General features: G+C 46.2%; 1 long non-coding RNA gene across 3 annotated transcripts in view; it reads left to right on the top strand.

Moving 5' to 3' along the window:
* Positions 1-20,003, top strand: part of LOC115341743 — a 101,634-nt gene that overhangs the window by 42,980 nt on the left and 38,651 nt on the right. The window contains exon 3 of one of the 3 annotated variants that reach the window (XR_003923516.1): positions 8,380-8,832. The exons of the other annotated variants lie outside the window; for them this stretch is intronic. This is a non-coding gene — a long non-coding RNA (uncharacterized LOC115341743). Of the gene's footprint in view, positions 1-8,379; positions 8,833-20,003 lie in introns of those variants that run through there. 3 annotated transcript variants of the gene reach the window in all.

The raw sequence follows: 20,003 nt of genomic DNA, 5'->3' as shown, positions 1-20,003 counted from the left end.
CGTGTGTTTCCTCAGCCTGAGGAGGAGCCCTCAGCAGAGAGAGCCTCTGCCACACCATTTCTGCCAGACTTCACGTGGAAGGTAGGAAAAGAGATGTAAGGGGGTGATGGTAAATAAGGCCTATTTTGAAGGGGAAATGGAGTGCAGGCCTGGGGAGAGACAGACACAACTGGGATGCAATTGCTGATGGACCGGTTAAATTTAAAAGGCAACGGTCTAGGCCCAGATCTGTAAGAACTTCAGCATGGCTTGAAACTGGCATAGCAATAAAAGGACTCTTATTTAAAAACAGTTTCTTTGAGGTTAAAAAAGAGCCCTTTAAAGTGAGCTGCACCATCTGGCATTGAAATCCATGGGTCTTGGGCATGGAGATCCAGTGATACAGCTGCGGAGTGCCAGCATCCTTCATGAGTGACAGATCTCCTTCACCTTGCCACTGTTCCCATCCAGCACCAAGAGGGATGCAAATCCTTCATGACTGCTTGAGCATAGCCATGCTGCTATGGCTGTAGCACAGCACCTCAGATGGGATGGAGCAGAAGGTGTTGAAGGGGTAGCAGTTGTCTCCATAGGTAGGAGAAGGGATGTAGTTAATGGAGAGGAGTGGAAGCCGCTGTGTTTGTCAAAAGGTCTGGCACCCCCTAACTCCAGGCCACCATGTGATAGACATTAAGTATAGGAGATCCTGTAGCCATCCCATTTATGTCCCTTGTGAGGTCCGAACCAGACCCCAAACCACCTAACAAGCTGAAATTGTTAATATGGAAGACTGAAAGCATGAAAAATTGCAGTGAGCTGCGAGCTGAGAGTTGGGGCTGCTTTTTGGCACCTTTAGATGAAAATGTCCGAACAGTCTTGGGAACTTGGTAACACCTCCTGCTGCTGTTTCATATCTGTTTTACTTTTTGAGGTGAGCAAGCTGAAGTAGTTGCAGTAACACACTGAAAGCTAAGTACAAAGGAACAGACAAATATTGCTATTTCCTATGGAGTAATTCTCCATAAATGGTCCCTTAGATGCTGGGGGAGGAGTTCCTTTGGTGATACTGCAGTAGAACTGTAAGGTCAGGCTCAGGAATTTGGTTGCAGATAAATGAGACCACAACCGAAGAGGCAGAGCATGTCAGACCCACCTACTGCTGTTTGCCACAGATCTACTGCCTTAGCACGGCAGAGCTGTTTCTGCAGCCAGCAAGCTCCATTTTGAAATCGCAGCTTTGCTGATGTGAGTGGCAATATTCCCATCGTCTTTTGGGGACAGCACTTTGCCCCCACGCTTTCAAATGTGCAGCTGGATCTTTCCCAGTGATCCCATTAAGGCTCTTCAGGGAGCTGTGGGGAAATTATGTTAAGATGATAATTATAGGGTAGCCCAGATAAAAAGGCAGGTCAAGAACAATTTGAAGAGTTGGGGAATGAGTTCAGTCAGCTGAAGAGGTGTCATAAGGTCTCTATTCTCTCCAAGATGTTTTCTCACTGCCTCGGATGAAACTTTAGCTGCAGCTTTGTACATGCTCTTCTGGTTTTCAGTATTTCCCTGGCACAAAAACTCTCCTTGCTGTATGTATACCAGGTACTGGCAGAGCTGGAGTTAGCTGAGAACAGTTGGATTATAGGATTTGGAGACAGATGGGACCTTTTTCATTATATTTTTTTATGATTAGCTCACAACATAACATGTGAGGCAGTCACGTATTTCATATTCACACAACAAATTATGCATCTAGTATGAAATAGCTCTCGTTTCCTTCTCTGAAATAGAGTATGAATTTCCATCTGGAATATATAATGTGGTTTCCATATGTACAAACAGAGACTTGTTACAAGTATCAAAGCAGAAAGAACGTTTTGGATGATAATGTGCTGTGGAAGTGTCTGTCCAGTGAATGCATGAGAGCTGTCAGTTGATGCACAAATCCTAAGACAGAGACCTAGTTCAAGGGTGGGCTTTAAGCCCTGGGCCTTCTGGTTAAGGATACTGAATTTAAGACATCCAGCGCTGGAGTGGGCTGTAATGCCTGAAGTCCAGTCTACCCAGACCTTATGAACAAGAGGTCAAACCCGCTTTTAGATCTGGAAGATACTTGGTTTCTCAATTTTCAGAGCTCAGCTTAGGTGGGTGCTTAGTGCCTGCTTGTGTGTAGATGGTAAGTGTGTCCTGGGGAGCGGGCTCAGGTTCGTGCTCACACCGTTAACCTCCTGCATGGTGCGTCATTCCCATTCTGGGGTCAGCCCCCCACAAGTGCCTGGAACAAGCTGCTGCGAACTGTTGCTATAGGCCTGTTTTGGGCACGTCTCCTGATGGTGGGTTGACACCCCTGGTGTTTGGTGTCTTTCGGTGTGACAGGAGTTAGTGCTATGCTGAGGCTGTGGAGAAGTTCTACTTTGGCTACCTCCAAGTCAGACAGACAGTCTGGCCCCGCTACAAGCCAAAGGTGCCCTGCCACCAGTTTAACATCTTCGTTTCTGGTTAGTTTCCATTACACATAGAACATGTCACAGTTTTAACTTTTTTTTTTTTTTAAACTTATCATATCCTCAAAGCCTGTTTCTGAAGGGTGAATGGATTATTTATTGCACAGCGCAGTTTTGTGAGTATCTATGGAAATGGCATCTGGTCTCCAAATGGAGACCTTCTCCCCCCTCCAGGTCCTTAAGAGAACATGACAGTAATTGAGCAATAATGAAATGTTTCAGGAGGAGTGTCGGAAAGTTCAGAGTGGTATGGGGGAGTTATAAATCTGGGCTGAATTTGGCTTGAGGAAGAAACCCCGTTATAAACTTATTAGCTGCTGACACTGTGCTTCTCTCACCTTGCACAAGATGTAAAGCTCACCTCAACACCGTCACACTGCCTTTCACTTGCACCTGACTCAAGGTGCTGCCGTCTCAGGCACCACTCTTTGCCTCCCAGGAGATCAGTAGCAGAGAGATCAAGCGCACACTCCGATGCATGCGATATGCTCTGGCCAGACCTCTATGTATTGCTCCTACCAGAACAAACCTCCTTCCCACTGAGCTGGAGTTTGGGTTGCTAACTGCTGCAATAAGAACCTGGGCCAAACCTTTATAGGTGCAATCAGTACCTCTTCCATTTGAAGTAATTTGTCCCAACAAAATAGTGAAGCCTTGGCTTCAGTTTTGTTCAGACTAGCTTTTGGGTACCTAAATGGAGACTTTTATCCAGCTTCATAGTCCTCTGTTAATTATTTGTGTTGTTTCTAGTTTGTGCATCTCAGAAAAGATCGCTCTTTTCCTTTCCTCGTCAGAACGACTGATGGTTTTAGAAATAAATCTGGAATTTCAAATTCCAAGCTTGGGAATCTTTTAGCACTGGAAAGCTATTTCTGACATGTCAAATTCTGTCAAATTCTACTCTTAGATTGGAATAAGTTGCCTCCAGCTTTCAACCTAAAATTTGGTGACTTACCTAAGGAGATTGTATAGGCTGTTTCTACAAACAGTGGTGGGAAATTGGCACTTCCAAGTGGTGATTCATCTCACCTATTTTACATACCTCTCTTAGGGTTGGATGAAGGTGCATGTTTCCATGGCTGGCAGAGGTGTCTGGGTGGTGGGTTTGTGTTAGACACTGCACTCTGAGACTGTCAGGACAGACTTCACCTCAACAGATACAATGATTTGCAGTATAGACATCTATAGCTGAGAAGATATCAAGGTCTCTCAGCCATGCAGAGAAATAGGTACTTGTAAGGTGTGATTTATCTGAGGTGTCTAGCTCAGATGGAGAGGGGCATGCAAATATTGAATACTGTTGCTTAAAAATTATTTCTGACATAGTCTAGGAACGTCATCAGCCAAGGTTTGTGTCTTGATTAATTTTTGACATCTATTGTGCAGTCATTTCTTGATTCATGTGACGTGCAGTGTGCAGCTGGTGGCAGACCCTAATCAGAGTATTTTTGTTAGTATGTAAAATGGCTGATAAAAGCCTACCCACTTGACAGCTTTGCAATCGATCAAACCCATGGTCCTATCAAGGAATGAAATCAGGTCTTCTTGACAATAGAAGGAAAATAATATGGTGCATCGCTTCCAGACTGGTACTTAGGTATCCTGCATTCAGACGAAATAACTCAGAAACATGTAAGGAGTCTAAAAATATTGGTCTGACTGAAAAATATTCTCTTCATCTGGCTTTGTGAATCTTGTGAACTCTTGTTTCTACAATCAGTGGTTACAAAATACTGCTAAGTGTCTTTTGGAGAGAGTTGTGAAGGGACCTCACATTTAATTAATAGTGGTTGCATATGTCTAAATAAATTCCCGCAAAAAGTGACATTTTTAAGGCGATCTCATGATAAAATTGCTCTGGAGGCAAAGTTAGGGTTTCCCAGTTTCACATTTAATTAACTTAGTCTGACTTTTATAGGGCTTTGTGTTATGCATTTCCTTCTTCAGTAAACAAACGGCAGAAAATTAAAGCAGAGCAACTGCCAATGAACAGTAAATTTAATTGAAAAATAATGAGTTGCCATGGGGTGCCGTAGGGTTCTGCAAAGATAACATTATTTATCTTGGAAAAGTTCCACTTGCATTTGTCAAAATGTGATATATAGAAGGAAGAAAAAGAAAAAATATGACATTAGATAGGAAAGGGCTAAGGCCTTATTCCTCATCCTGAATTTGGGACTGGAGTTTGGTGGAGTGAAAAACTGATTTCCTGCGCTCTGTGGCAGCTCAGTACAATTTCCATCTGATGCATCGCTAAGTGAAATGTTGTGTCAGGAAGAGAAGTGACTGGAATTTGTAAGGTCCAGATGAACAGGAAGGAAGATGAGCATCAGTATCACAGGAGGGGAGAAACTCAGTTCTTTCACGGTGAAACAAAAGACTAGATCTGAATGCTCGCTCTGGTTTTCACATCTATTTCAAAGGAAATTAAGTGTCTGGAAAACAGAAGAGCGAGCCCTTGAATAAAGGTGCTGAATTAAGACAGCAACAAGATGTCTTAATCTTGGGTTAAAACGATACATTTGTATCACCAGGTTTGGTCCTTTGTGAAATACTTGAAATTCAATCTGATTGAATAATTCTCTGGGCAGTTAGCAGCAAGAGCGAATTAAAGTCATTGCCTGACAGTGAACTGTTCATTCCGTTGACGGAGTAAGTGGAGTTACTCTGGATTTTCAGCCAAGTAATAGATCAAAAGCCCAGGGTGCCTGCCTGTGGGTGAAGACAATGTCCTGGGCATCCCAATCCTTCCTGCTAAGCTGTGGTCTCTGGATGAGACCTCCTTCAGCCTGCACAGGTTTCTTTGATTGCAAACGTATGAAATGCAATGTGTAGCAGCTCCTTTTTGCAACATCTGTTTTCCAAGCCCATCATTTCCCAGCAGCTCCCACGATGCAGCAAAACCCACCTTATTTACAGCATTCACATTTGGAGGGCTCAACAGCGCCCAAATTTGGCTGACATTTGCAAGGTTCCTGCTTTTCATTTTGACCCATTCTTGCTTTATTTTTAGCTGTTTTAAAAATGACACATGTTTCCGTCTTTTAGGTAATGAGATGCTTTCCACTTAATTCAATCACTAGTTAATTTGATCCTCTATTTAATTTGTTCCAAACGTCTGGAAGCAAAGTACTGTATCTTAAGTATATGTATATATTACATATATAGCTTTCACCCTTTGCTCTGATCATTCTGCTTGCTCTAAACAAGCCTTATAATTCAATTTTAGGCTATTGAAACTTGCCATTTAATTAATAAGAAAAGCCCAAATCGAAGCAAGATAGAAGGAAAAGAAAAGGTTTAAGGAATGAGTTGTGGCCATAAAAGATGACTATGACTGAAAGTTGCATCATGGAGTACCTGCTATTGGCTAATAACTCTGTTATGGGCTATCAAATCTGTAAGGGTGGGGGTGAATTGATGGGTAGCAAAATCTTTTAGGAAAATGGTAAGAATAAATGTGAACAGCCGCTTGCATGGAACAAGATTCAAGGCTCATTGTGATATAATGGAACATAAAACCAAAAATGTTGTGTAGCAAAGTTTCATCAGTCACCCCAAGGCCTTTGGAGCTTGGAAATCAGATGGCGAGGGAAGAACACTGCTGCAGCCCATGCCAAATCTGTGTCGTCTCCAGTGCTGTCAGGAGCACCCGCCAGCACTCCATAAAGCTTTCACTTCCATCCCCAACAGATCCCTGAAAAACCCTCACCCACTCGGTTTAATCAAACACTCACCTTAGTGCTCAACCTCTGTGCTGACCTTTCTGGCTTTAGTATCAACAGATTGGCCCATCTGAGTGTCACATCCAGCTGGTATTTAGGGAGTGGATCTGATTTTGGCTTGCAGAGCTCTGTGTGTGTGTGTGTGTGTGTGTGTGTGTGCAAGTGGAGCATGCACAGCCCAGCTCTTTGGCTGCGGTGGCCACAAGACAAGCAGTTTTATGTAATGCTTCCCAGTACATTGCTCTTGTGATCATCTAATGGGGTTTGCAAAGGCAAGGGAGAGCAGATGTGATGGGAACCTGGGGCTTTTCAGTCTTTGGGCCACATGGATTGTTGGCATGGGGTGGATTTTCACACGTCCTGGTCAGAGCAGCGTAGCTGTGGGGCAGCAAAAGTCTGTGTCAATGAATCTCTGCATTACTCTGCCAGGAAGTTGCCAAAAATCTCGCCATGCAACTCACTTATTTTCATGGTGCTTTGCTTGCTGGAAACACTGAGTGTGTGTCTGGGTGTGAGCTCAGCTTCTGTTTCCCATGTCTGAGCAGTCCAAGTGTTGGGATGTCCCTGCAAGGTGCCAGTCTGCAGAGTGCCAGGGGATGGAGGAGGTGATGCCCATGTGAGACACATTATGCCTTGGCAGGGAACCCAACTTTCACTTGTTTTCCATTGAGAGGTGAAGGCAAATGAAAGCCAAGTGAGCCAGCAGCTCCCTGAATACCAGGAGTCATGCCGCTTCCCCTGCATGCGTGCCCTTTCCCCCTTTCTGCTGTAAAAGCACTAAGCCTGCTCCTCACTGAAGAGGCACAAAGGTTGCGTGAGGTCTGTTAGGGGTTTTCAAGGTGGGAAGAGACCTGTGGGTATGGCTGTAGCAGGGCTCCTCATGCAGATGCTGCTATCGCTGGCAAAAGAGGTTTCCCACGTGCAGCTTGGGGTGGCTTCCCCCTACCTGCAATCTTGCCCTGCCGTGGGTGGCTGTCCCCGCAGCAGAGGAATACCTGCTGCAGCAGTGCAGCATGAGGGTGTGAGATGATTGCAGGGATGATTGTGCTGCCGGGACAGGAGGGAATGGGACATCGCAAGCATCTGAGAGGCAAACCACCCAAAAGCCAAGGGAAGAAGTGGGGAGATAGCAAAACCGCAGATCTGTTTAGCGAGCAGTGACATGGTGTTGGCTGGGTTTCAGTTCCCCCACGAGATGGAGACAGCGCTGCTGGTTTCAGTTACTTTCCAACTGTGGTGCAGGAACAATTTGTCTAAATAAATTGTGAGGAATAATGCAATAGGACAGAGCTCTCGAGAGGGCATGAAGGTTTTTATGGGAACCATGGGATGAATATTAACAAAGAGATCATGTCATTATTGCTTACTCTTGGTTTGTGACCTGGGCTCCATGGCCCTTCGTGGCCTATGTGCCCCAAACTCTTAAGCTGATGCCCTCTGATCTGCATGGACCAGTTTCTTTTATGGTGCCTGTGGTTTATATGACGGGGATCCATTGCTGCGCTGCAGCGTGGAGGTGAGCTGATCCCTCCGTCTCACCAAGCAGTCACCTGGGGAAGTATGCTGTTAGCATGAGCATTAGCATAATGAAAATCCTAACAGAGGGAAGAGTCTTTTTTCCTCCTTCACAGAAGTAAAAGCATCATTTATGCTGCTTTCAGCTCTGTTGCCGCTTTCCTGAAGCAAAATGCTTCAGTCTTCCTCCTGTGCCACTGTCCCTATGGACTGGGATGATAGTGTCAGGACAACTCAGGACATCCTAGGGAGTGCAACCTCAAGAGCGCAGACATCCTTCCCGCCTCTACCACTGCTCTCCTCTGTGGTCTTGGTCATGTCACTTCACCAGCATGATGTGGGGCTGTCTTTTGGTGTGCCAGGCACAGACAAGCCCAGGAAGGTTGTTTCTGGCAATTGTAAGGCAGCTGGCAGGAGACTGGGCTTTGCTGGATGCTTTGCATGCACTTTATTGTAACTAGTAACTGGAGAAGCAATAAGAGGCACAGAATCAATGTCAAAGATTGCCAACAGCAAAAGGAAATGTGCTGAGAAATGCAAGTGAATGCCAGCGCTTCGGGGCCTTTATTTACAACAGTGGCCAGTCACAATAATAGGCCAGCTTGCTCTCATTCTGGCCTGTTTTTATCTCAATTTCAGTAATTTTTTTTTTTTTTCCAAAACAGATGCTGTGTTCCCAAGTAGCATGAAGGAGCTGCCACTCTTCTGAGCTGCTCTTGCTTCTGCTGTTGCTGTGGTGTCGTGTACCTTGGGAGACTGGACACTCCACTGTGGTCTAGGGACTCATCCTGCATCCACCGTCACTTTGTGATTAATTACTCCACTGTAAATGCAATAGGTGCAAGAAGAGACCCTTCATAAACATAAAGAGCCGCCCTCTGTTTGTCTCTCCTGTCTTCCAGACCTGTCTCATCTTCCTTCACCTGCATCTCAATCTCCCTCCTCTTCCCACCCTGATGGAAAGCAAACCTAATAGAAAAAGTGGTGCTAATGATTGTGACCCCACTACTGTTTTATTTCCAATTGGCAGCTCATGCAAGCAGCCCTATTTTCTGTTCTAATAGGAAACTTTATGATGTACCAAATTACCCTGTAATAGCCTGCGCAGAGTTGCCTCCTGAAAGGTAAACGATTTTGATTTTTATGATCAGCTATTATTACTTTTTTGCCTATTCCATAAAAAAAAAAGGGGGATTGCATTAAAAGAGACCCTAAGATTGCAAACTGGAGCTGCTGGGAGCCAGGTGGTGCCTTAGGACTGCTGCAGGTGTAGGGTAGTGCTGCTGCACAGCTGCCTGGCAGCGGCTGGTGGCTGTGTCCCCTTTTCCACTGTTGGATGTCACCTCCCCGGGGGCCTGGTACAGACATGCTACAGCTGATGACTCACGTAGATGCTGATGGGTGGAAGAAACTGCTTGGCAGGCACAAAAAGGAGGTTTTTGGGGCGTGCAAAGCCCAGGCGTTATTCTGCATGTTGTGGAGTGCCATCTCCTGGCTTGATACGAATTAACTGGGACTCCTGCAGCTCCTTAGTGTCCATGGGGAGCCCGGGGCAGCTGCTCCTGCTCCCTTTAGGCTGGTGTCCCGGTCAGGAAATTATCCAGAGAGGTTGGCAGCAGCAGGAGATGGGAGCACTTAATCCAGAGTTGCTCTCCTGTGCTAGTTGGGGAGAGCTCATTTCCTGGTAATGGCTTTGTTTTAATTAGAGTAGCTGAGCTCTCACGCAACCTGAGTTGGAAGTGATACGACTCTGGGAAGTCCCGTTTGCATTTTCCACCGCATTTTGCAGTGGAGAGGCAGCAGGGAGGTGTGGGATGTGATCCAGGGAGGGATTAGGCAGGAAACTTCCCATGGGCATCAGGACTTTATTTTAGCTGAAATTAGGTGCCTAAATATCTTTCTGGCTCTGCATGAAATTGACTGCAAAGACCACACTTGAATCATCTCAATGTCTGCTTGTATTTGTGAAAATATGTGATTTGGGGTTTTGGTAGCTGGACCTGGCTGGTGAACTGGAGATTTAGAAGAACTGGAGCAGGAAAGGTTAAGTCCTACCTGGTAGCAATTTGTCCTGTCCCCTGGTACAGTAAGGGCTGATGTTCCTCTCTGAGGAATGGCTGTCCTGTGTTTGTCTGTATCAGGTGGTTTTAATCACTGCCTGTAGTCATCACGTTTCCATCAGTTGATGTCAATTCTGATAAATCTGACTGCAAAATAGGGAACCATTTATGTGAAAAAGGTTTAAACTTGGTCCAGTGAATGCACTTTTCATTTTTTTCATTATGCATATTTTTCCAGTAACTAAAAATCGTTCAAAAAATCTACCGGATCTATCACTAGTTAGTTCAATAGAAAAAAAGAGATCTGTAATGGTGAAAAAACAGAGATGATTTTGTGAAAAAATGATCATATACTTTCCACTGTAGTGCTTGGTGAAACCTGTGATTAAAAATACTGTATAGAATTTTGCAATAATGTTTTATCTTTGGTTGAAAAAATTACACTTAAATACGTCTATCTCTGATATCAAAAGCCGTATTCAGAAGGTTGACCATCATTGCTGATTACTGTAGCTGTGTGGATAATAATGCGATTTTGATGATGATGTTTGTTTTGCCTGGTAACACAGCTCCAGAGCAGGGCGGCCCCATTGGTGCCTGCTGCTCCACTCACTCCCCCTCTTGTATATACATCCATAAGAGCAAGCAAGCTCAAAGACAGCTCTCCAATCATTTGAATAGAGGGGGGTTTAATGGAGCTATATATGTATTTATAGTAACTTCTGTTGCTTGCCTGTCTCAATAGACTGTCACTACTGTCTAACAGCAAATCAGATTCCAGGTGCACTTTTTGGTACAGATGCTGAATGGGTTGGGTGCCCGTTTGTTTACTGAGCACAGACTCCGGTAGCCCTGGATGCTGGGACAGTCCCTGGGCTGAGCTATATTGGGGGGGGGGGGGGGGGGGTGGCCGGTGTGTGGGTGCAGGGTGGGCTGGAAATTGGACCTTGTGGGTTATCCAGAGGGTCTTTGAGAGGTGACTAAGAAACAGGCAGTGTTGGTTCCCAAGGGTCCCCACCTCTGTTCAGAAAGCTTTTGGGGTGGCCAGTTGGAAGGTGACAAGCTCCTTCTGCCCATCCATCTATCTGACTAATCCCAAAATAGCCCGTGGAAGCCAGTTCTCCCTGGAGAAGCTGAAGATCCATTTCAGCATGTCTGGTTTGAAAATCCCTGCCCTGGCTGGAGCCATCAGCCCCCATCTGCCTGACTCACCTCAGTGGTTTTGGGAGCCTGTTGCCCACGTGGGCGTCCTCCTTCAGAGACAGCGTTCCATGGAGCCGAGGCAAGATGTTCTCCTTCTCTGGGGAGACCAGAGGAACCTCACAGCAGAAAGAAATAGAAAGCAGATCCTTGGCCTTTTAAAATTTAGTGCTGAGGATGATGAAAGAAAGGGCAATAATTCTCTTGGATTCACTTACTGTCCAACTTTCAGAGACAAGATTACTCACTCTTTCCCTGTGGAGAGGGCAGAAATGAACATCAGGTGCTCTGACACAGTTTAGGTAATTACCCACCCCTGGCCTGGCTGTGTAACGCCAGTGAGCATCTTTTTGCAGCTATAATTATGCGTTTCCTAAGACAGATCTCCTCCTGGTAGGGAGATGGAGTGGCAGAAAGCAGAGTGGGCTGGGAGCTGAGCCCTCCGTGTTCAGTAATGACTTTGCCCACTTTTAACTCATCTCTTTCCTTAGTTCCTTACACCTACCAACACCCTGCTTTGGTTTCTTTAAAAGCTGTCTGTTTATTATATGCGGGTGAAATCTGGTCATGCTGTACTGTTTATTAGTCCAAAACTGAGGTCAGGCAGGTTGGATTTCTTTCCCGAGTGCTTTTATAATATTTGTGTTAGCTGGGCAGCTAAGTGCTGTCAGATGTAGCGGCAATGGAGCTTGCTGCTGTTGAAATTTTTATGGTTTCATGCATTTTACAGCATCACCTGTCAGACTCCAGCAATCATGATGTCACCTGTAGTGGAATATATAAATTTGAACAGAGGAGACTGGAGCTAGGGGAGTTCTTCAGTAATCTGGGCTCCTTTCTCCCCTCCTCCTCTGGTGGGGAGGCCGAGAGGTCTTAAGGCACGGCGAAAGAAAAGGAGCAGACCTTTCTTCTCCCCCGGGCTTTGCCCCAGCCGTTCTGCATCATCTGGGCAAAATCGCTGCCTTCACTCCGGCTGTAGTTTCCATACTGCCTCTTTGTTTTGCTAGCTGTGTCTCTGGGGATATGGTCTCCTGTATTCATCCCAAGACATGGGAAAGGCTCGCTCGGCGCTGGGGAGTCTCCAGTGGCTATGCTGTAGTCTGATACCCCATGTGTGTGGGATGGAGACGTCAGATCTGGCAGCAGAAGCAGGTGCCGTGGGGGCTGGCAGGGAAGGACAGGAGGAAGGGTGGCTTTACCAGGCAAGTATTTAAGCAGTTATGAAGGGGGCGATGGGAGGGGACTTGTTCTCTGTGAATAAGCAAGGACTGCAGATTGGGGGTACCTTCTGCCTGGTGCGCTCATGGTCTGTGGCCAGCGCTGGTCTCACTGTGCTCAGCTCTCTCCTCCCCAGCAGTATTCGGTCACTGTCCAATTGTAGTGTCATTGCAGTTGTGATTACAGTCGATTTACAACAGCGCCGACACACAGAGACTCGGCGAAGGCCCTCAGGGAGCACGAGGGCTTGTTGAGTGCAAGTTGGTCAAAGCTTAGCAGAGGTTTGAGCTGCGTGGCTGAAGGCAGGAGGACACGCTCTGCTGTGGCGTTGGGCACTGGGATGGACGTGAGTCTGCGTGTGGCATGGTCGTATCCTCAGATCACCCATGGTCCACACTCTCCACCGAAAGAGGGGTTCAGGCATTAATGGAAAGATTCAACAACAGGTCAAATAGTGGCTCTGATCTGTGTTTTTGGAAGCAGGAAAATAATTGTGTTTTTTCCTGGTTCTTGTTGGTTGGTGTAGTCTTTTCCCTACAAACACTACCTTAATTAAGTATCAAATGAGCATTAAGATGATATTCCATGTGGCTTAACAACCCTAAATGAAGACATGTAGCCCTACTGCTGAGCTATAAACCCTCAGTAAAAATGGCTTAAGAACATACTGATCGGGTTTTAAGAGCTCTGTAACTGATATGCATCTTATGGTATCGTTAGGCCTCAATAAATCTGTTTCTAATAATCGCTATTTACTGAGGTTTCACAACTATGCCAGAGGTACATATCTGTTACCTTGTGGTCCAGCCTCAATAAATGTGTTTTTAATAATCAATTGGTACTTCAATAATAAACAATAATTGCTTTATTAAATATGAATTTGAACATGTTCTGCATTTCAGTTGTACTGAAATCACCGCCTTTTTTTTTTCTTTTTTTACTCTGAAGGAGCTTTTACTGACCAGCTGTTGGTACAAGTGTACACCAAACGTTACTGTTCCTTATAGAGAGCATCACTGACTTTGCCTGATTTATAACTCCTGATAATATTTCAGTGCTTTGTTTCCACCCTAGCCTAAGTAGTCTATCAGTTGCTTCCAAGCAATCTTCCTAGGAGAAATGCTGCAGTCCTTCTTATGGATCATTAAGTGGAAATGAACTTGGGACATTTGGATGTAAACACACCGCCTGCTGCCATATGACCTAGCAGACCAACACTTCTAGTTGACAGTACAAGTAATAGTGGTATGGGACTCTAATCTTTTACAGAAAAACCAATAATTGATGAGGAAAATTGATTTCTTGCAGTGCCATTGAGAAACCTTTATTGTTTTTCAAGGCCTGCGTCTCAACCCAGGTCTTCAGAGCCAGGTGCTCCCATGGCACAGACATCCCAACTCATCTGCCACGGACTGCCCTCCTGTGCTGCTTACAGCGCTGTGGTGGGCGCTGCGGTGTGAGTGCTCAGCTGGTCTGGGGAGAGGTCTGCGAGGATGGCTCTGCACCTCACTGGCCATACTACGCTGCTTCCTACACTGGGGTGCTCTGCGGAGAAGGGGGTTTTGGCTTTGAACTATGAAGAGGTTTGTCTGCTTCCCATCAGTGTGTAAAGCAAGTTTTCTTCCCAGGGCTGGTTCAGGGTTCTGCCAAGCATGGTCAAGTGTGGTGACATATCCCTAGATTTCAAGAGGGCAGTCCTGGACAGGAGGTGAGGAACACAAGCAATATCCATGATTCACATCACTCTATCCAAATACCCAGTTGGTTCATCTCGCATCTTAAATCTTCTCTAATTTGAGATCTTTGTAATCTTGTGTACTATCATGCTTGGAAATATTCTGCGCTTTCAAGACACAGCAACTGGTTGTTCCTGTACCTGCACGGGAGAGAAACGGGCACTGCTCATTCAGCACCTTCCACTTTCATTTCACTTGAGGAAAGCTTTGAATCCCAGTCCTATCCCCACCTTCTCAAATGACCTTTCAGTGTTGGGTCAGACCACACTCCTCTCCCCTAAATGGGACCTTCTGCAGAGTGTCTAGCCACCCAGGGCTGTTAGTGGCTCTGAGGTGGGATGAGTAATTATCCCCCACTTTGCCACCCCACACAGCTCACCCCAGCGGGGCGAGCGGAGGAAGCGTGCTGCAGCTGGTACACCCCCACGGATGCCAAACCCCTTTAAGCAATGAGAACCGTATGTGTGTGTCTGCGTTCCTCGCGTATGTCGAATGTCACATCGGATTAAGGCACATCAAGCCATAACGGGTGCAGAGTTCGATGCCTTTAATTAGTCCAGTCAAAGGCAGGAATTCCCTTCTGCCGGGTGAGTCTGCTCCCATGACAAGAAGATTAGCGGCCTCAGCTTGTGATCGTCGAACTCTGAGTTTTCCATCCCACTTTAAGTCATTTGCAATTTTCTGTTCCTCACGCTGGTAGTTTTGAGGGGCTGGTTTCGTTCCAGGAGGGCAGGGGTCAAAGCATTTTGGTGAATGGCAGGGAGCCCTGTCCCCGGCGTGTGTTTGGACAAGTCTGCTCCCTCCTGGACTACCTCTGGGCTAGACATTTGTGTGTCTGTCTGGACCTAACAGGGAGCCTAGAAGTGCACCAGGACCTCTTTGGGGAATGCTAGCACCCACAGTGGTGTCTGGTGGACCTCAACTGGCCCTATAGCATCGAGAGGTGCAGTAATGAGCACATCGAGGAATAGAAATACTCCTGTCTGGCAGCACATGCCAACCACGAGCTGCTTGTGAGGAGACATGTCACCATCCTTCAGCTGTCTGCAGGAGGGTTGCTTGCTAGTAAAGCAGCTGATAGGTCGTTGTGTTTGAGCAGTCCTATGTTGCTGTTTGTCCCTGCTCCTGATTGATCCTGTTCAACCAACTCTCTGTCCTCAGGGTTATATATACCTGTGGGCAGTGCTAAACTGCAGCGCTGTGGGGCCAGAGACCCACCGAGAGCTACTCTGGGCTCCTGATTGCTGCTGCCTGACAGCTAGTACTGGCTGAGGTGAATGCGGATAAAGTCTTGAATACCTGTGATGTGGTCTAAATGGTCCAAAATGTCCATTTCTAGGATGTTATTGAAAATCCCCAATGTGTGTGTCTTTCTAGTTTATTTTTTCTTATGAACAATAAGATTTCTTATGCCATTATATGTCACCCCATTACTGTAGTTAATATCAATAGAGGGGAAATATCTTAATTCCATATTTTGTCTCATTTTTCTATCCTTTTCGTTTAAGCTAAGCTCTATAGGAGCTTGAGTTTATTGTTTCTTTGTCAAGAGCTGTAGAAAGGCTTTTGTGTCTGACTGCTTGTCCATTTTCTCAGCTGAGTACAATATTACTCTCTTGACTCTTTGGTATCCTGAGATTTTCCCTTGCCACAGCAAAACTATTAAACTTTTGACTTAAATGTATCTTTACTTTGGTAACTTAATGCTGCCTGCTCTGAAAAATGAGTCCTATGCTTGCAAGCAACTCTACAGTATCTCACAGGTCTGCATGGAAGTGGGTCAAAGGTCTGGTTAGCAAAGCGTATTCCTGACATCTGTAAATAAGAATAAGTTGTTTGGGAGTATACTAAATACTGTGGAAACATGTGAGAACTGGAAGTGCTCAGGTTATTGTTGGATTAATTGCAGCAAACAGATGTTTGGGTGGAATTCCATATCAGAGACAAAATGATCGCTTGACAGACCAGAAGTCTTAATATTTAAGAAATTCTTGGAGTTTTGGGACCAGGATCTCAGCTGATAGAATCACTGAGACTAAGATCTTTCTCAAAACTATGCAGGTGAGATAAACACAGGCTGTAGCTTTTAGTGAAGTCGCAGAAAGCAAAATGCTAGGGTTGGTTCTGCGCACAGTGCTGAATGACACTTCGGGTTGGTGTTTTTGAAGACCCTTGTTCTGGTTATTTTGGGGTAGTTCATAACCCAAACCCCATGTTCTCAAGCTGGGGGTTCTCACACGCCCCTGGGGCCCTGTAGCCACGGGCAGGGAGGGGATGTGAACATGGCCATGACTGATGCTTCCTGCCTGTGAAGGCAGCTCCATCTGCAATAGTCAGGATCCAAGATTTAAGGTCAGGCAGGATGAATCATTTTTGGAGGCTGGCAGGTTTCCAAGTCACCCCTATCCTGGATATTACCCCTCATAAAGACCACTGTGGTATGCTGGGTCCTTCGGTTGGAACAGTATTTTCCTAGCAAATTACTCCGTGGTGCACCTGGGATGCAGTGATTTATGAGACAGATTTGCACGAAGGATATACGCTGCATATATAAGGGGAAATCGTACACGGGCTGTTTCTCTGTGAGCTGGAAGGGGCTGCGCTGGCCACAGAGGAGAGGAGAGCAAGGCGGTGAAATCCTGCTTGAGCCATCCGGCCATTGCCGATGGGCTCAGTGTTTAGTCAGGTGCAGCCTTGCTCGTGTGCATAACCCTCATGTTATCTTACCTTAAATAAAACTTTATTGGGACGTGTCAGAAAGAAAGGCCTTGGCTCAGACACCATGAAAGGGAAGTTTATTTAAGTAATTACCAATGAGGCAGTGGGTGCTTCCTGAGAATTAATGACTGGTGGGCTTGATGGCCTTTGCACGATCCTCAGGAAACGTCCCGAGCTGACGGCCTGATGGTGCGTAGGAAAGTGCAAATGCACGTAGGGGTGTGATAGGTGGGTGACGCTTGTTTTGGTGACGCTTGTTTTGGTGACTCTTAGGAGAGCATCTCAGCAGAACAGAGCGGAGATTCTTGCACAGCCTCAGGGGAATTCCTTGGCTCATTTAATTGCAATGACTTTGAGCTGACTTCCCGAAAGATCTTTGGAAAGCTCAGCTTTAATATCCTCTGCCCTGGTCAGAGGGAGGTAGCCTTGGTTCTCCCCCAGACCCTGAACTCTAGGGGACCTGCACTGGTTTACTGAAGCAGAGGATTTGGCTTGGTTGTTCTGAGACCAATCTTGTTTGCTTTCCACAGCTCGTTACTGCTTCTCTTGTATTCTCGTAGAGGTTGCTTGGTTTTGTTCCTCTTTCTTTCTCAGTCCTGTATGAAAACCCACTGAGCTTTCTAGTACCATAATTGCCATCTTTAATAATAATACCTTTAAATTATTCTATTGAGTCTTTCTAAAATGTTTCCCTGACTATCTTCTTTGCTAACTGCCTTCCTTCAGTGTCCTGAGGAAGCTTGCATTTTCTAGAAGTTATGCCAAGGAAGGACAGAGGAGTTGGCTCTGATATTTATACGTTTTTCCTAAGCAGCCTTTACCAGCTGGTGGAGAAGAGACACAATTTTGATGGGCCTTCTTGTGCCCAGAATGGGGAGATAAAGGCCCCAGAACACTAGTAACTGACCAAGTCAGGAAATATCTAGCCTGAGATGGGAGATTGGAGCCAGCTCCTGTAAAGGGGGTGTAAGTCAGCCCCTGCCTCACATTTGCTTATAGAGAAAGGGGCCAAGTGGAGTAGAAAGTAATGGAGGATTCCTCACATAACTGCACTTTGCTGTGCTTCCATCGTGCAGAAGGATCTTGGAGCCCAGACTGGCAAGGCTGGGGTATTGCACAGGCATGTGAGAAGGAAGAGACCTGTTTTGGGCTTGGGACGGGTGACCCTGCAGGTGTGGGTGGAGGAACACTGGAGGATGCAGGGCAGGGGAGTGGGAGCATGAGAACAGTGAGGGGTGCTGTGGGTTTCATTCTTAGCTGAGATGGAGCAGGAGAATTTGGAAAAGTCCCTTCCTGTAGCCCCCAGAGCTGTATGAATCTCCATTCATCTCTCCACACATGCAATGGCTGTTCCAGCTGCTCATCCAGTAGCTTTCTGACCCCAGACGTAAACTGGCCTTAGGAACCCCTTGCTTCTGTGTCCCTCTAATCTGTCCCAGTCACAAGAAATGGCTAATTATTCTGGGCTTCTCAGACCATCAAAAAGGCATCTGCTGTTCCTCCCCTCTCCCATGCTGTGTGAGGCTAAGTGGCCTGCCTCCAGCTGGGTTAATGATGGTGGTGTCAAGAAGTGGCTGAGATGGGGTGTCAATAGCCATGAACTTGGGTGGAGGGAGGGTTGCACTTGGTTTAAGGTCTGTCTCAGCCTCGTGTCCTTAGCAGCGTTGCTCAAGGACACCAGCACTATTCAGAAGTCAACTCCGGAGCAGTTTTTCAAAAGCCCTGGTTTTCAGAAAGTCCAGGGTGCCAGACCTGGACACCTGAGGTGAGGTGGCATGCAGAGAGGCAAGTGGGACACATTCCAGGCAGGCAGATCTGGGAACGGTTTGCTGGTGGAGCCCAGCTCATGTTTCACTAGCAGGTGATTGAAACCAAAGCATTTCTGTGACACTTTAAGTGAAAAATGATCATTTTCTGATGAATTGTAATGAAAATTTCCAGCTAACTCTAAACCCAGGCTTTTCTTTCACCTAGACCCTTTCTTCTCAGTCTGTCGCTCCCCTTGGTTTTGCTCAGCCAGCAGCCTGCAGGATGCCGAACGTTAGAGCTGAGGAGTTGTTAGCGATCGGGGTGCCCTAAATGCCAACAGCAGATGCAATAAAGGACTGTTCCTTTCCACTTGAAATGCCTGTTGCGTTTGCCAGGCAGCCAACACTGTAAATTCATTCTGACTATTTAAAAAGACCTTTTAAAGCTTTTGAATGGTTTCTGGCTCATTCTGTAGCAATAAAACCATAGTGCCTGAGAGCCAGACATTCAGGACCTTACCAAGTAACTAAATACAAGATACTTGGAAGCATTGTCGAATGCTTAGGAACAAGATAATTATACTGGCCCTTACACCGTTGTTTGCATGCTCATAATCACTGTCCTGGGCTCTGTCTAGTGACATTTAGGTTACTATGAAATAAAGAAATAGGGTAGGGATTTGCAAAATGGGAATCCCACCTGCTGTGGGGTGGTGGAAGAATTGTGTGTAGAAAACAGGCAAAGGTGGCAAGCGAGGTGGTGAGTTTTCCTTCTCATCCTGCTGCATAGAGCTAGGAGATCAAACATTGCTTGTCTTGCCTGTTTTTGTAAGGATAGATTTCATCTTGTCCCTTCAGATGACTCTTCTGAAGGAGACACACTACTACCTATTTTCTCTCCTGCCATGGTTAGGGTGGGACCAGGGCTTGCTTCCTGCTCTTCCTGCAAGTTATTCAGGTCTGAAGGTGTCAAGCCCCTCTGTTAGGGGAATCCCGCTCTTTGGAAGGGGAAGTACCATGTATGTACTATGCTGATGTTGTTTTCTCTAGGCACCTGCTCTTCTTTGGGTTGGAGACAGGATAATGAGCTAGGTGGACCTTTGGTGCAGAAGTTTGGTCATCCTTCTGATCTTAGGTTGAGTGGAAATGGTGGATGTTGGCTCTCATCCTGCAACAGGATGAGATACTGAGCACTCATGTTATTTTGACTGGAAGCTATGGTTACCCAGCATGGTTGGACTATGAGGGTTAGTTGCTGCAGGTCCCATGAGATCCACCCTGTGCATGGGAGGGGCTATCAGCCCAGGCCACCATAATACTTCTTGATGCTTGTTTTCCTACCTTGGTGATAACACCTGGCCTCCATATCTCCCTTGCACACAGGAACCCGTGACAGGTTGGGCTGCCTTCATCTTGGTTCTCTTGACCTGGGAATGGTGCTTACCCCTTGAGGAGTCCAACTATGAGACCCTGAAGAAAGTAAAGCTCAGCAGCTTTAGTTAGAAACTGCAAGACTCAATTTAGGCTCCCAGTCCACAGCATGGTTCTGCCTTTCTCTGACACCCATCATCATGGGAGCCCTGGGGACAGGCTGGTGGCCACAGAGGTC

The sequence above is a fragment of the Aquila chrysaetos genome, chromosome 5, assembly GCF_900496995.4.
Source record: "Aquila chrysaetos chrysaetos chromosome 5, bAquChr1.4, whole genome shotgun sequence".
Lineage (NCBI taxonomy): Eukaryota > Metazoa > Chordata > Aves > Accipitriformes > Accipitridae > Aquila > Aquila chrysaetos.
The sequence above is the reverse complement of the archived record's forward strand: the minus strand, read 5'-3'. Positions and strand labels throughout refer to the sequence as shown.